This window comes from Syngnathus floridae, chromosome 4, assembly GCF_059516105.1.
Source record: "Syngnathus floridae isolate MCC-2025c chromosome 4, RoL_Sflo_1.0, whole genome shotgun sequence".
NCBI classification, from domain to species: Eukaryota; Metazoa; Chordata; class Actinopteri; order Syngnathiformes; family Syngnathidae; genus Syngnathus; species Syngnathus floridae.
This window is the reverse complement of record NC_142416.1, coordinates 1,657,962-1,671,082: the sequence shown is the minus strand read 5'-3', so window position 1 is coordinate 1,671,082 and position 13,121 is coordinate 1,657,962.

The window sequence follows — 13,121 nt, the reverse complement described above, 5'->3', positions numbered from 1 at the left end:
CATGGTGTTGTCCAGTGCGGCATAATGTTGTCCAGTGCGCCATAATGTTGTTCAGTGCGGCATGGTGTTGTTTAGTGCGGGATGGTGTTGTTCAGTGCAGGATGGTGTTGTTCAGTGCGGCATGGTGTTGTTCAATGCGGCATGGTGTTGTTCAGTGCGGGATGGTGTTGTTCAGTGCGGCATGGTGTTGTTCAGTGCGGCATAATGTTGTTCAGTGCGGCATGGTGTTGTTCAGTGCGGCATGGTGTTGTTCAGTGCGGCATGGTGTTGTTCAGTGCGGGATGGTGTTGTTCAATGCGGGATCGTGTTGTTCAGTGCGGGGTGGTGTTGTTCAGTGCAGGATGGTGTTGTTCAGTGCAGGATGGTGTTGTTCAGTGCGGCATGGTGTTGTTCAATGCAGGATCGTGTTGTTCAGTGCAGCATAATGTTGTTCAGTGCAGCATGGTGTTGTTCAGTGCGGCATGGTGTTGTTCAATGCGGCATGGTGTTGTTCAGTGCGGGATGGTGTTGTTCAGTGCGGCATGGTGTTTTTCAGTGCGGCATAATGTTGTTCAGTGCGGCATGGTGTTGTTCAGTGCGGCATGGTGTTGTTCAGTGCAGGATGGTGTTGTTCAGTGCGGCATGGTGTTGTTCAATGCAGGATCGTGTTGTTCAGTGCAGCATAATGTTGTTCAGTGCAGCATGGTGTTGTTCAGTGCGGCATGGTGTTGTTCAATGCGGCATGGTGTTGTTCACTGCGGGATGGTGTTGTTCAATGCGGGATCGTGTTGTTCAGTGCGGCATGGTGTTGTTCAGTGCAGCATGGTGTTGTTCAGTGCGGCATGGTGTTGTTCAGTGCGACATAATGTTGTTTAGTGCGGCATAATGTTGTTCAGTGCGGCATAATGTTGTTCAGTGCGGCATGGTGTTGTTCAGTGCGGCATGGTGTTGTTCAGTGCGGCATGGTGTTGTTCAGTGCAGGATGGTGTTGTTCAGTGCGGCATGGTGTTGTTTAATGCGGCATGGTGTTGTTCAGTGCGGGATGGTGTTGTTCAGTGCAGGATGGTGTCGTTCAGTGCGGCATGGTGTTGTTCAGTGCGGAATGGTGTTGTTCAGTGCGGCATGGTGTTGTTCAGTGCGGCATGGTGTTGTTCAGTGCAGGATGGTGTTGTTCAATGCGGGATCGTGTTGTTCAGTGCGGCATGGTGTTGTTCAGTGCGGCATGGTGTTGTTCAGTGCGGCATGGTGTTGTTCAGTGCGGCATGGTGTTGTTCAGTGCGGCATGGTGTTGTTCAGTGCGGCATGGTGTTGTTCAGTGCGGCATGGTGTTGTTCAGTGCGGCATAATGTTGTCCAGTGCGGCATGGTGTTGTTTAGTGCGGGATGGTGTTGTTCAGTGCGGGATGGTGTTGTTCAGTGCAGGATGGTGTTGTTCAGTGCGGCATGGTGTTGTTCAATGCGGCATGGTGTTGTTCAGTGCGGGATGGTGTTGGTCAGTGCGGCATGGTGTTGTTCAGTGCGGCATAATGTTGTTCAGTGCGGCATGGTGTTGTTCAGTGCGGCATGGTGTTGTTCAGTGCGGCATGGTGTTGTTCAGTGCGGCATGGTGTTGTTCAGTGCGGAATGGTGTTGTTCAGTGCGGCATGGTGTTCAGTGCGGGATGGTGTTCAATGCGGGATCGTGTTGCTCAGTGCGGGGTGGTGTTGTTCAGTGCAGGATGGTGTTGTTCAGTGCAGGATGGTGTTGTTCAGTGCGGCATGGTGTTGTTCAATGCAGGATCGTGTTGTTCAGTGCAGCATAATGTTGTTCAGTGCGGCATGGTGTTGTTCAGTGCGGCATGGTGTTGTTCAATGCGGCATGGTGTTGTTCAGTGCGGGATGGTGTTGTTCAGTGCGGCATGGTGTTTTTCAGTGCGGCATAATGTTGTTCAGTGCGGCATGGTGTTGTTCAGTGCGGCATGGTGTTGTTCAGTGCGACATAATGTTGTTCAGTGCGGCATAATGTTGTTCAGTGCGGCATGGTGTTGTTCAGTGCGGCATGGTGTTGTTCAGTGCGGCATGGTGTTGTTCAGTGCGGCATGGTGTTGTTCAGTGCAGGATGGTGTTGTTCAGTGCAGGATGGTGTTGTTCAATGCGGCATGGTGTTGTTCAGTGCGGGATGGTGTTGTTCAGTGCAGGATGGTGTTGTTCAGTGCGGCATGGTGTTGTTCAGTGCGGAATGGTGTTGTTCAGTGCGGCATGGTGTTGTTCAGTGCGGCATGGTGTTGTTCAGTGCAGGATGGTGTTGTTCAATGCGGGATGGTGTTGTTCAGTGCGGGATGGTGTTGTTCAGTGCAGGATGGTGTTGTTCAATGCGGCTTGGTGTTGTTCAGTGCAGGATGGTGTTGTTCAGTGCGGCATGGTGTTGTTCAATGCGGCATGGTGTTGTTCAATGCGGCATGGTGTTGTTCAGTGCGGCATGGTGTTGTTCAGTGCGGCATGGTGTTGTTCAGTGCAGCGTAATGTTGTTCAGTGCGGCATGGTGTTGTTCAGTGCGGAATGGTGTTGTTCAGTGCGGCATGGTGTTGTTCAGTGCAGGATGGTGTTGTTCAGTGCAGGATGGTGTCGTTCAGTGCGGCATGGTGTTGTTCAGTGCGGAATGGTGTTGTTCAGTGCGGCATGGTGTTGTTCAGTGCGGCATGGTGTTGTTCAGTGCGGGATGGTGTTGTTCAGTGCGGCATGGTGTTCAATGCGGAATGGTGTTGTTCAGTGCAGGATGGTGTTGTTCAGTGCGGCATGGTGTTGTTCAGTGCGGCATAATGTTGTTCAGTGCGGCATGGTGTTGTTCAGTGCGGCATGGTGTTGTTCAGTGCGGCATGGTGTTGTTCAGTGCGGCATAATGTTGTTCAGTGCGGCATGGTGTTGTTCAGTGCGGCATGGTGTTGTTCAGTGCGGCATAATGTTCAGTGCGGCATAATGTTGTTCAGTGCGGCATGGTGTTGTTCAGTGCGGGATGGTGTTGTTCAGTGCAGGATGGTGTTGTTCAGTGCGGCATGGTGTTCAGTGCGGGATGGTGTCTTTCAGTGCGGCATGGTGTCGTTCAGTGCGGCATGGTGTCTTTCAGTGCGGCATGGTGTCGTTCAGTGAGGCATGGTGTTGTTCAGTGCGGCATGGTGTTGTTTAGTGCGGCATGGTGTTGTTCAGTGCGGGATGGTGTTGTTCAGTGTGGCATGGTGTTCAGTGCGGCATGGTGTTGTTCAGTGCGGTATCGTGTTGTTCAGTGCGGTATCGTGTTTCTCAGTGCGGTATCGTGTTGTTCAGTGCAGTATCGTTGTGTTGTTCGTATTGTGTTTAACACTTAGCCTCTAACACTTAGCCTCTAACACTTAGCCTCTAGCATCTAGAAGGTAAATAAATAGGAAGGAAGGACTCACCGGTGACGTCTTCGCCCACGTCCAAGCGTTGTACTTTGTATTTTCATCCTTCTGACAGTGGAAAACATAGCCAACAAACACCGTGGAACCTAAACGAATGAAAGAAAACTATCATTTGGCCACAACCAACATTCACAGATACAACACAATGTGACGTGCGGGGTTGAGGTTAAAGGTTGAGTGAAGGGCCCTCGTTTTAAACTACTTTTTTGAAAAGGATTGGGAACAAGTAAGACGTATTTAATTTATTTAATGGGAAGTAGTAAGAGCTATTGAATTTAATCTATGTATTATATTCTATTGTATTGTATTCTGTTGTATTCTTTTGGATTGTATTCACACTAACCCCACTAAAACTTCAGCCCACAAAAACTCGCCTCTGGCGCCTAGCCTCTGGCACTTAGCCTCTAACACTTAGCCTTTAACACTTAGCCTTTAACACTTAGCCTAGAAGGTGAATAAATAGGGTTAAAGGTTGAGTGAAGGGACCTCGTTTTAAACTACTTTTTTGTAAAGGAGTGGGAACAAGTAAGACGTATTTAATTTATTTAATGGGAAGTAGTAAGACTTATTAAATTTATTTAATCTACTTTTCTTCCCAGGCAAAATTTGATGTGCTGCAATTCCAAATTTCCAAAGTGAATGAAGGAATGAAGTCCTTTAAATTATGATTTTGTATAAATACTAGGCATTAACACAAAATCGACGGCACAAAATGGGCAGACTTTACTTGTTTGAAAAGGACTGGTTACAAGACAGACTTTTTTAATTTATTTAATGGGAAGAAGACTTATTTAGTTTAATTGATCTATTTTTGTTCCCTGGCAAAATTCGATTTGCTGCAATTCCAAATTTCCAAAGTGAATGAAGGAAAGAAGTCGTTTAAATTATGATTTTGTTTAAATACTAGGCATAGACACAAAATCTACGGCACAAAATGGGCAGACTTTACTTGTTTGAAGAGGACTGGTTACAAGACAGACTTTTCTGATTTATTTAATGGGAAGAAGACTTATTTAGTTTATTTAATCTATTTTTGTTCCCTGGCAAAATTGGATTTGCTGAAATTGTATTTTGCCAAATCTTGCCTTGAGACCTGATAGGAAGTATTAAACGCTTAGTTAAATCAATACAAGTTGGTAATAAGAGCGAGTAATGTTGGTTGAACCGATGAATGAAGGTTGAAAGCAATTTAAATTATGACTTTGTATAAATACTAGATATTAACAGAACATCTACTGCGCGAAATGGGCAGAGTTTACTTGTTTGAGAAGGAGTGGCTTATTCAAAACTAAGATTTATTTAATCTGTTTGTTCCCAGGCAAAATTGGATGTGATGCAATTCCAAATTTCACCACATGATGGTGCCCAATTTTGACTTCATAGGACATATTAAACACTTAGCTTGTTATTATGTTCAAGGTAATCAGATTTGTTTATTATTCTAATGGCCTCTTCAAAACTATTCTGGATTACTACTTTGGATCTATTCTACATTACTTGGCAACAACATACTCTGTAACAGATTAGGCAGTATAATCATATCTGTTAACTTGAGAGTGCCCACACTCAATCTACTTATCGTGATGTGTTAAATCAATTACTGTTAGACATTATTTGTCTGATAATCTACCAAATCTTTGAATTGAAGAATTTGTGATTTAATTAATAGCTTGTTGTTATGTTAAGGGTAATCAGACTTGTATATAATTCTAATGGCCTTCTTTTGAAAACTATTCTGAATTACAACTTTGGATCTTATATTACTTTGCAACAATCTACTCCGTGACAGATTAGGCAGTATAATCACATATGTTAACTTCAGTGCCCACACTGTATTTATTTATGGTTATTTGTTAAATCAAGTACAGTTAGACATGAAATAGGAAGTGTTTAACATAAATGTTATGGCTACTCACCATTGTAGCTCGCTCCTGGTCAATGATACGAGCCTCTTCTTGCAGTGGAAAACTTGCAGCCAACAAACACCGTGGAACCTAAAGGAATGAAATTAAACATTAACATTTCGCCTCGACCAATTTTCACACGTACAACGCAACGCGGCTACACTTCTGCTATTACAAACGTAAATCTCCTTAAACACAATGAGTGTTACTTACCGTGTACGCTCTAGACGGTCCAGTTGCAAGCAGAAAATAAAGATATTTCTGTTGATAATCGTCGCTGCTCAGTGGCTCACGGCCATCGCGCCAACAGATTTGAATTTTGGCGGAGGTTCGGGCAATTACGTCATATCCACGGCACATGACTGCGACGTAATACCCGCTTATCTGAAACGGCAGTTAAAAGTAGAGTTACATCAAGTTTTCTTGGAACCTAAACGAATGAAAGAAAACTATCATTTGGCCACAACCAACATTCACAGATACAACACAACGTGCGGGGTTGGGGTTAAAGATTGAGTGAAGGGCCCTCGTTTTAAACTACTGTTTTGAAAAGGAGTGGGAACAAGTAAGACGTATTTAATTTATTTAATGGGAAGTAGTAAGACTTATTAAATTTATTTAATCTACTTTTCTTCCCAGGCAAAATTTGATGTGCTGCAATTCCAAATTTCCAAAGTGAATGAAGGAATGAAGTCCTTTAAATTATGATTTTGTATAAATACTAGGCATTAACACAAAATCGACGGCACAAAATGGGCAGACTTTACTTGTTTGAAAAGGACTGGTTACAAGACAGACTTTTTTAATTTATTTAATGGGAAGAAGACTTATTTAGTTTAATTGATCTATTTTTGTTCCCTGCCAAAATTCGATTTGCTGCAATTCCAAATTTCCAAAGTGAATGAAGGAAAGAAGTCGTTTAAATTATGATTTTGTTTAAATACTAGGCATAGACACAAAATCTACGGCACAAAATGGGCAGACTTTACTTGTTTGAAGAGGACTGGTTACAAGACAGACTTTTCTGATTTATTTAATGGGAAGAGGACTTATTTAGTTTATTTAATCTATTTTTGTTCCCTGGCAAAATTGGATTTGCTGAAATTGTATTTTGCCAAATCTCGATTTGAGACCTGATAGGAAGTATTAAACGCTTAGTTAAATCAATACAAGTTGGTAATAAGAGCGAGTAATGTTGGTTGAACCGATGAATGAAGGTTGAAAGCAATTTAAATTATGACTTTGTATAAATACTAGATATTAACAGAACATCTACTGCGCAAAATGGGCAGAGTTTACTTGTTTGAGAAGGAGTGGCTTATTCAAAACTAAGATTTATGTAATCTGTTTGTTCCCAGGCAAAATTGGATGTGATGCAATTCCAAATTTCACCACATGATGGTGCCCAATTTTGACTTCATAGGACATATTAAACACTTAGCTTGTTATTATGTTCAAGGTAATCAGATTTGTTTATCATTCTAATGGCCTCTTCAAAACTATTCTGGATTACTACTTTGGATCTATTCTACATTACTTGGCAACAACATACTCTGTAACAGATTAGGCAGTATAATCACATATGTTAACTTGAGAGTGCCCACACTCAATCTACTTATCGTGATGTGTTAAATCAATTACTGTTAGACATTATTTGTCTGATAATCTACCAAATCTTTGAATTGAAGAATTTGTGATTTAATTAATAGCTTGTTCAGGGTAATCAGACTTGTATATAATTCTAATGGCCTTCTTTTGAAAACTATTCTGAATTACAACTTTGGATCTTATATTACTTTGCAACAATCTACTCCGTGACAGATTAGGCAGTATAATCACATATGTTAACTTCAGTGCCCACACTGTATTTATTTATGGTTATTTGTTAAATCAAGTACTGTTAGACATGAAATAGGAAGTGTTTAACATAAATGTTATGGCTACTCACCATTGTAGCTCGCTCCTGGTCAATGATACGAGCCTCTTCTTGCAGTGGAAAACTTGCAGCCAACAAACACCGTGGAACCTAAAGGAATGAAATTAAACATTAACATTTCGCCTCGACCAATTTTCACACGTACAACGCAACGCGGCTACACTTCTGCTATTACAAACGTAAATCTCCTTAAACACAATGAGTGTTACTTACCGTGTACGCTCTAGACGGTCCAGTTGCAAGCAGAAAATAAAGATATTTCTGTTGATAATCGTCGCTGCTCAGTGGCTCACGGCCATCGCGCCAACAGATTTGAATTTTGGCGGAGGTTCGGGCAATTACGTCATATCCGCGGCATTTGACTGCGACGTAATACCCGCTTATCTGAAACGGCAGTTAAAAGTAGAGTTACATCAAGTTTTCTTGGAACCTAAACGAATGAAAGAAAACTATCATTTGGCCACAACCAACATTCACAGATACAACACAACGTGCGGGGTTGAGGTTAAAGATTGAGTGAAGGGCCCTCGTTTTAAACTACTGTTTTGAAAAGGAGTGGGAACAAGTAAGACGTATTTAATTTATTTAATGGGAAGTAGTAAGACTTATTAAATTTATTTAATCTACTTTTCTTCCCAGGCAAAATTTGATGTGCTGCAATTCCAAATTTCCAAAGTGAATGAAGGAATGAAGTCCTTTAAATTATGATTTTGTATAAATACTAGGCATTAACACAAAATCGACGGCACAAAATGGGCAGACTTTACTTGTTTGAAAAGGACTGGTTACAAGACAGACTTTTTTAATTTATTTAATGGGAAGAAGACTTATTTAGTTTAATTGATCTATTTTTGTTCCCTGCCAAAATTCGATTTGCTGCAATTCCAAATTTCCAAAGTGAATGAAGGAAAGAAGTCGTTTAAATTATGATTTTGTTTAAATACTAGGCATAGACACAAAATCTACGGCACAAAATGGGCAGACTTTACTTGTTTGAAGAGGACTGGTTACAAGACAGACTTTTCTGATTTATTTAATGGGAAGAGGACTTATTTAGTTTATTTAATCTATTTTTGTTCCCTGGCAAAATTGGATTTGCTGAAATTGTATTTTGCCAAATCTCGATTTGAGACCTGATAGGAAGTATTAAACGCTTAGTTAAATCAATACAAGTTGGTAAGAAGAGCGAGTAATGTTGGTTGAACCGATGAATGAAGGTTGAAAGCAATTTAAATTATGACTTTGTATAAATACTAGATATTAACAGAACATCTACTGCGCAAAATGGGCAGAGTTTACTTGTTTGAGAAGGAGTGGCTTATTCAAAACTAAGATTTATGTAATCTGTTTGTTCCCAGGCAAAATTGGATGTGATGCAATTCCAAATTTCACCACATGATGGTGCCCAATTTTGACTTCATAGGACATATTAAACACTTAGCTTGTTATTATGTTCAAGGTAATCAGATTTGTTTATCATTCTAATGGCCTCTTCAAAACTATTCTGGATTACTACTTTGGATCTATTCTACATTACTTGGCAACAACATACTCTGTAACAGATTAGGCAGTATAATCACATATGTTAACTTGAGAGTGCCCACACTCAATCTACTTATCGTGATGTGTTAAATCAATTACTGTTAGACATTATTTGTCTGATAATCTACCAAATCTTTGAATTGAAGAATTTGTGATTTAATTAATAGCTTGTTCGGGGTAATCAGACTTGTATATAATTCTAATGGCCTTCTTTTGAAAACTATTCTGAATTACAACTTTGGATCTTATATTACTTTGCAACAATCTACTCGGTGACAGATTAGGCAGTATAATCACATATGTTAACTTCAGTGCCCACACTGTATTTATTTATGGTTATTTGTTAAATCAAGTACTGTTAGACATGAAATAGGAAGTGTTTAACATAAATGTTATGGCTACTCACCATTGTAGCTCGCTCCTGGTCAATGATATGAGCCTCTTCTTGCAGTGGAAAACTTGCAGCCAACAAACACCGTGGAACCTAAAGGAATGAAATTAAACATTAACATTTCGCCCGGACCAACATTCACACGTACAACGCAACGCGGCTACACTTCTGCTATTACAAACGTAAATCTCCTTAAACACAACGAGTGTTACTTACCGTGTACGCTCTAGGCAAAATTGGATGTGATGCAATTCCAAATCTATCTGAAACGGCAGTTAAAAGTAGAGTTACATCAAGTTTTCTTTTTTAATCAACACAATCATTTACAACCGTTGACCAGAAAGAATCGTCGAAATTCGACGTCCCCCACAAACGCCACGCTCACTCGCTTTTCAGGGCAACAAAAGTACTTCTTTTTAAAAACGATGAGTTGTACTTACCGTGTACGCTCTGGACGGTCCAGTTGCAAGCAGAAAATAAAAATATTTCTCTTGTTAGTCGTATGTTACCATCCGCTGTGTCTTTGTCAACATCGCCGCCATTTTCCTACTTCCTGCTGCGAGCCACGCCCACGGATTTAAATTTGGGCGGAAGCTCTTTCCATTGGCGTCGTTTTCGCGTATAGCAAATCCGATTGGTTGGGAAGGGGGCACGGTTATGCAGCCGAGGAGTCCTGTGATCGGTGGGATGTAAAGTAGGCGTCGACGTCACGTCCGCGTCACGTGACCACGACGTGGCAGACGTCAAATAGCAACCGCTGTTTTGTTTAGTAGACTTACAGTTGTTATGCATTGACATAATGGCGCACACACCAAATAGATTTAAATAAATTAAATAATTCTTCTGCCCACTCTCTTTTAAACAAGTTAACTCTCCCCGCGGATTTGAATTCCGGCGAAAGTTACGCCCATCGACGTCACGTATGTCACGTGACCACGACGTGGCAGATGTCATATAGCAACCGCTGTTTTGTTTAGTAGATTTACAGTTGTTATGCATTGGCATAATGGTGTGCACTCAAAATAGATTTAAATAAATTAAATATTTCTTCTGCCTACTCCCTTTTAAACAAGTTAACTCTGCCCACGTCCATTGACGTCTTGTCTGCGTCACGTGACCACGACGTAGCGACGTCATATAGTAACCGCTGTTTTGACCAGTAGACTTAGTTATTATGCGTTGACATAATGGCGCACTGGTTAGCATGGCCACCTCTTAAGCATGATGATGCGGGTTCGACGCCTGATCAATGTTAGCATGGAGTGAGCTGAAGTGCATGGCGCTGAAGATTTGAATCTTTGAAATGCGCTGAGGTCTGACATATCAGGCAGAATGGTTTGCCATCACGTTCAACAAAAAATAGAAACTTTCCCACTCTGATTAAAACGTCCTGTGTTCATCTACGTATTTTCGTTTTGCTGTGCATCTTTTCCCTGCCATTTCGAGAGCCCAATTGACACTCATAGTTTAAAGAAATGTGTTTGCCCATCCTACTTTGTGGAATTTCACCACATGCGCTTTTGACCAAAATACCAAATTGAACTCAAGTGAAGCCAACACGCACAACCCCCCCCCCCACACACACACACACACACACACACAAATGTTGATATGAACATAAAAGAGCCGCATGCGGTTCGGGAGTTGCGGCTTGGCCAAACCTGTACTATACAACTTTATTTGTATAAAATTTTCACAACAGCTGTCACACAAACAAAGCGGGAAAAACCGAAGACGTGCGTGTTCCGCCCACGCTGGATTTATTTGCACCTTTGAAAAGACACCGTATTGCCGCAGATGTGGCAAAGAGTACTTTTGGGCATCTGAGACGGAAGGATGTCCAAAGCATCACGTCACCTGCTCTGGTAGGCATGGTGGTGGGACGTTGAGGTCAACCGCTTTGGGGTTGGCTGACTCTTTGATCGCAGGATGCCACACACTTGAAGACAGAAGCAGAAAAGCAGAGCTAAATGCAAAATGTACTCACCGGTGACTCCAATTTTTTTCCCCCCTGAAGAAACAGCTGGACGGGTGGCCCCGGCTGGCCAGTGGGACTCTTGTTATTCTGACCCTTTTTAGTGCGCGTTTGGGGCAACAACCGTTTTTTGTGGCGCTCTCTTCTGGTTCAAAAGTGCCCTGCATGTGAATTTGCTTTTCCTGCCTTCTGATTGGATGAGCGCCGGTGTAACGCGGTGCCTCTGTCACCGTGGCGGGGGGTATACGTTGGCATCGGAGCGTCTGCCAACGTCTGAGACCGGCTGGCAGTGTATCGGAGGTGTCGAGTGCGGTGCCGCTGGAGCTCACTCACCAGCTGGTGTTAGGGCCACAGAATGAAGGCCAAGGAGAAGAATAGAAAGAGAAACAGAAACTTCTCCTCCAATTGTTTGATTTGTCTCTTCTGAGCTTCGATGAATTCTTTCAGCTCTTTGTTCCTCTAGGACGGACAAATGGAAAGTGGCATTCAAAAGCCAGTAAGCGTGCAAGTAAGTGCCGGGCTGGCTTTGGGCCCTTACCTGTTGCGCGCTGTGCAGCAGATCCATTCTCTCTTGGAGGATGCAAGCGTCGCGCTCCCTCAACTCGCACATCAGGGCTCGCTTCCATTGGTCCACGGCGCTCCTAAGCTCTTCTCTCTGATCCGCCGTCAGCACGTCATTCACGCCAGCGTGGCTGGCTTTTTCGCCGTCCGTGGCGGGGCAGTCCCGCTGCGGTAGCGCCTCGTACAACATGGCCTCCAGCTCCAGGATCCTCTGGGCCGCAATCCTCGTCCATCAGTGGTCCGGCGGGAGATTTGAGGGCGGCTTACCTTATGAGCCTGGTCCATGGAACACTTCCTGAAGTCCAACTCTTCATCCAGGTAGCCCTTCTGCTTGCAGAACATATCCTAGCACAGCTCAAGGTCAGAATTGTTGGGGCACATTGCCGGAGTTCCCCTTGGCTGATGTCGCGTGTCTGTCTACCTTCTCACTTTCAATGTCCAACATCTTCTGTTGAAGTGCTGACTTGGTCACTTTGATGTATTCTAACCACTGAGGAAAGGCTGCTGTCACATAAGCAGAATGCGAGAGCGTGCGTGGACGTGCGCGTTACCTTCTCGGCTAGGGTGAGAAGGGTCCTGGCGTGAATCACGACCACCTGCTCCTCGTTGGTGAGATTCTGCAAGAGCCCAAAGGCACAGCGTCAACAAGCTTCTTTCAGCGCAAAGCCTTCCAAAAGTCACATTTGAGCCGCCGAGTCTCGTGGAGTGCGAACATAAGGAGTTCGACATACACTTACGGCGTTATAGCCCAGGATGTCCAGCTTCTTCATCAGATCACTGATGACGATGTCCGGGGGAAAGGCGCAAGGAGCAATGTAAGGTGTTCTGGGACCTCGGGTTAAGGTTAGGGTTGCGAGGGACGCCTTACGTACGCTCACGCCCTCGGCCTCGCAGTAGATCTGCAAAGGGCTGAGGCCGTCTGGGAAACGGACTTGCAGAAACTTCAAGACGGGGGAGCGCCACTCCCTCTCCTGAAAGGCAGAGGCATGCATCCGTCCGTCCGTCCGTCCGTCCGTCCGTCACATCTCTGGCCTCAACACGCTTGTGCGAGTCTTCCCACCTCCAGCTCCAGGATGCGGAACTCAAGCAGTTCGTTTTGGTCTCGGATATCCTGGATGTGCTCTTTCAGACGCGCTTCTTCCGCCTCCATCCGCCTGACCTGAAAAGACAGTCAGACCTCATCTGCGGGGCTTCCCGACAGGTGTGACGCCAAGCGACTCCGCCCAGCGCCTTTCTTTCCGTCACCTTTTCGGCCAACTGCTGATTGCTCTGACGCAGCAGCTGCTTCTCCTCCACCCACTTGACATTCTAGAAGAGACAAACGCGTGGACAGCTTTGGAATGTTGTGTCATTTTCATCCACAAATTCTTTGGTTGACTGGAAAATGACATTTGCTTTTCTCCGCATTTTCCCAGCCAC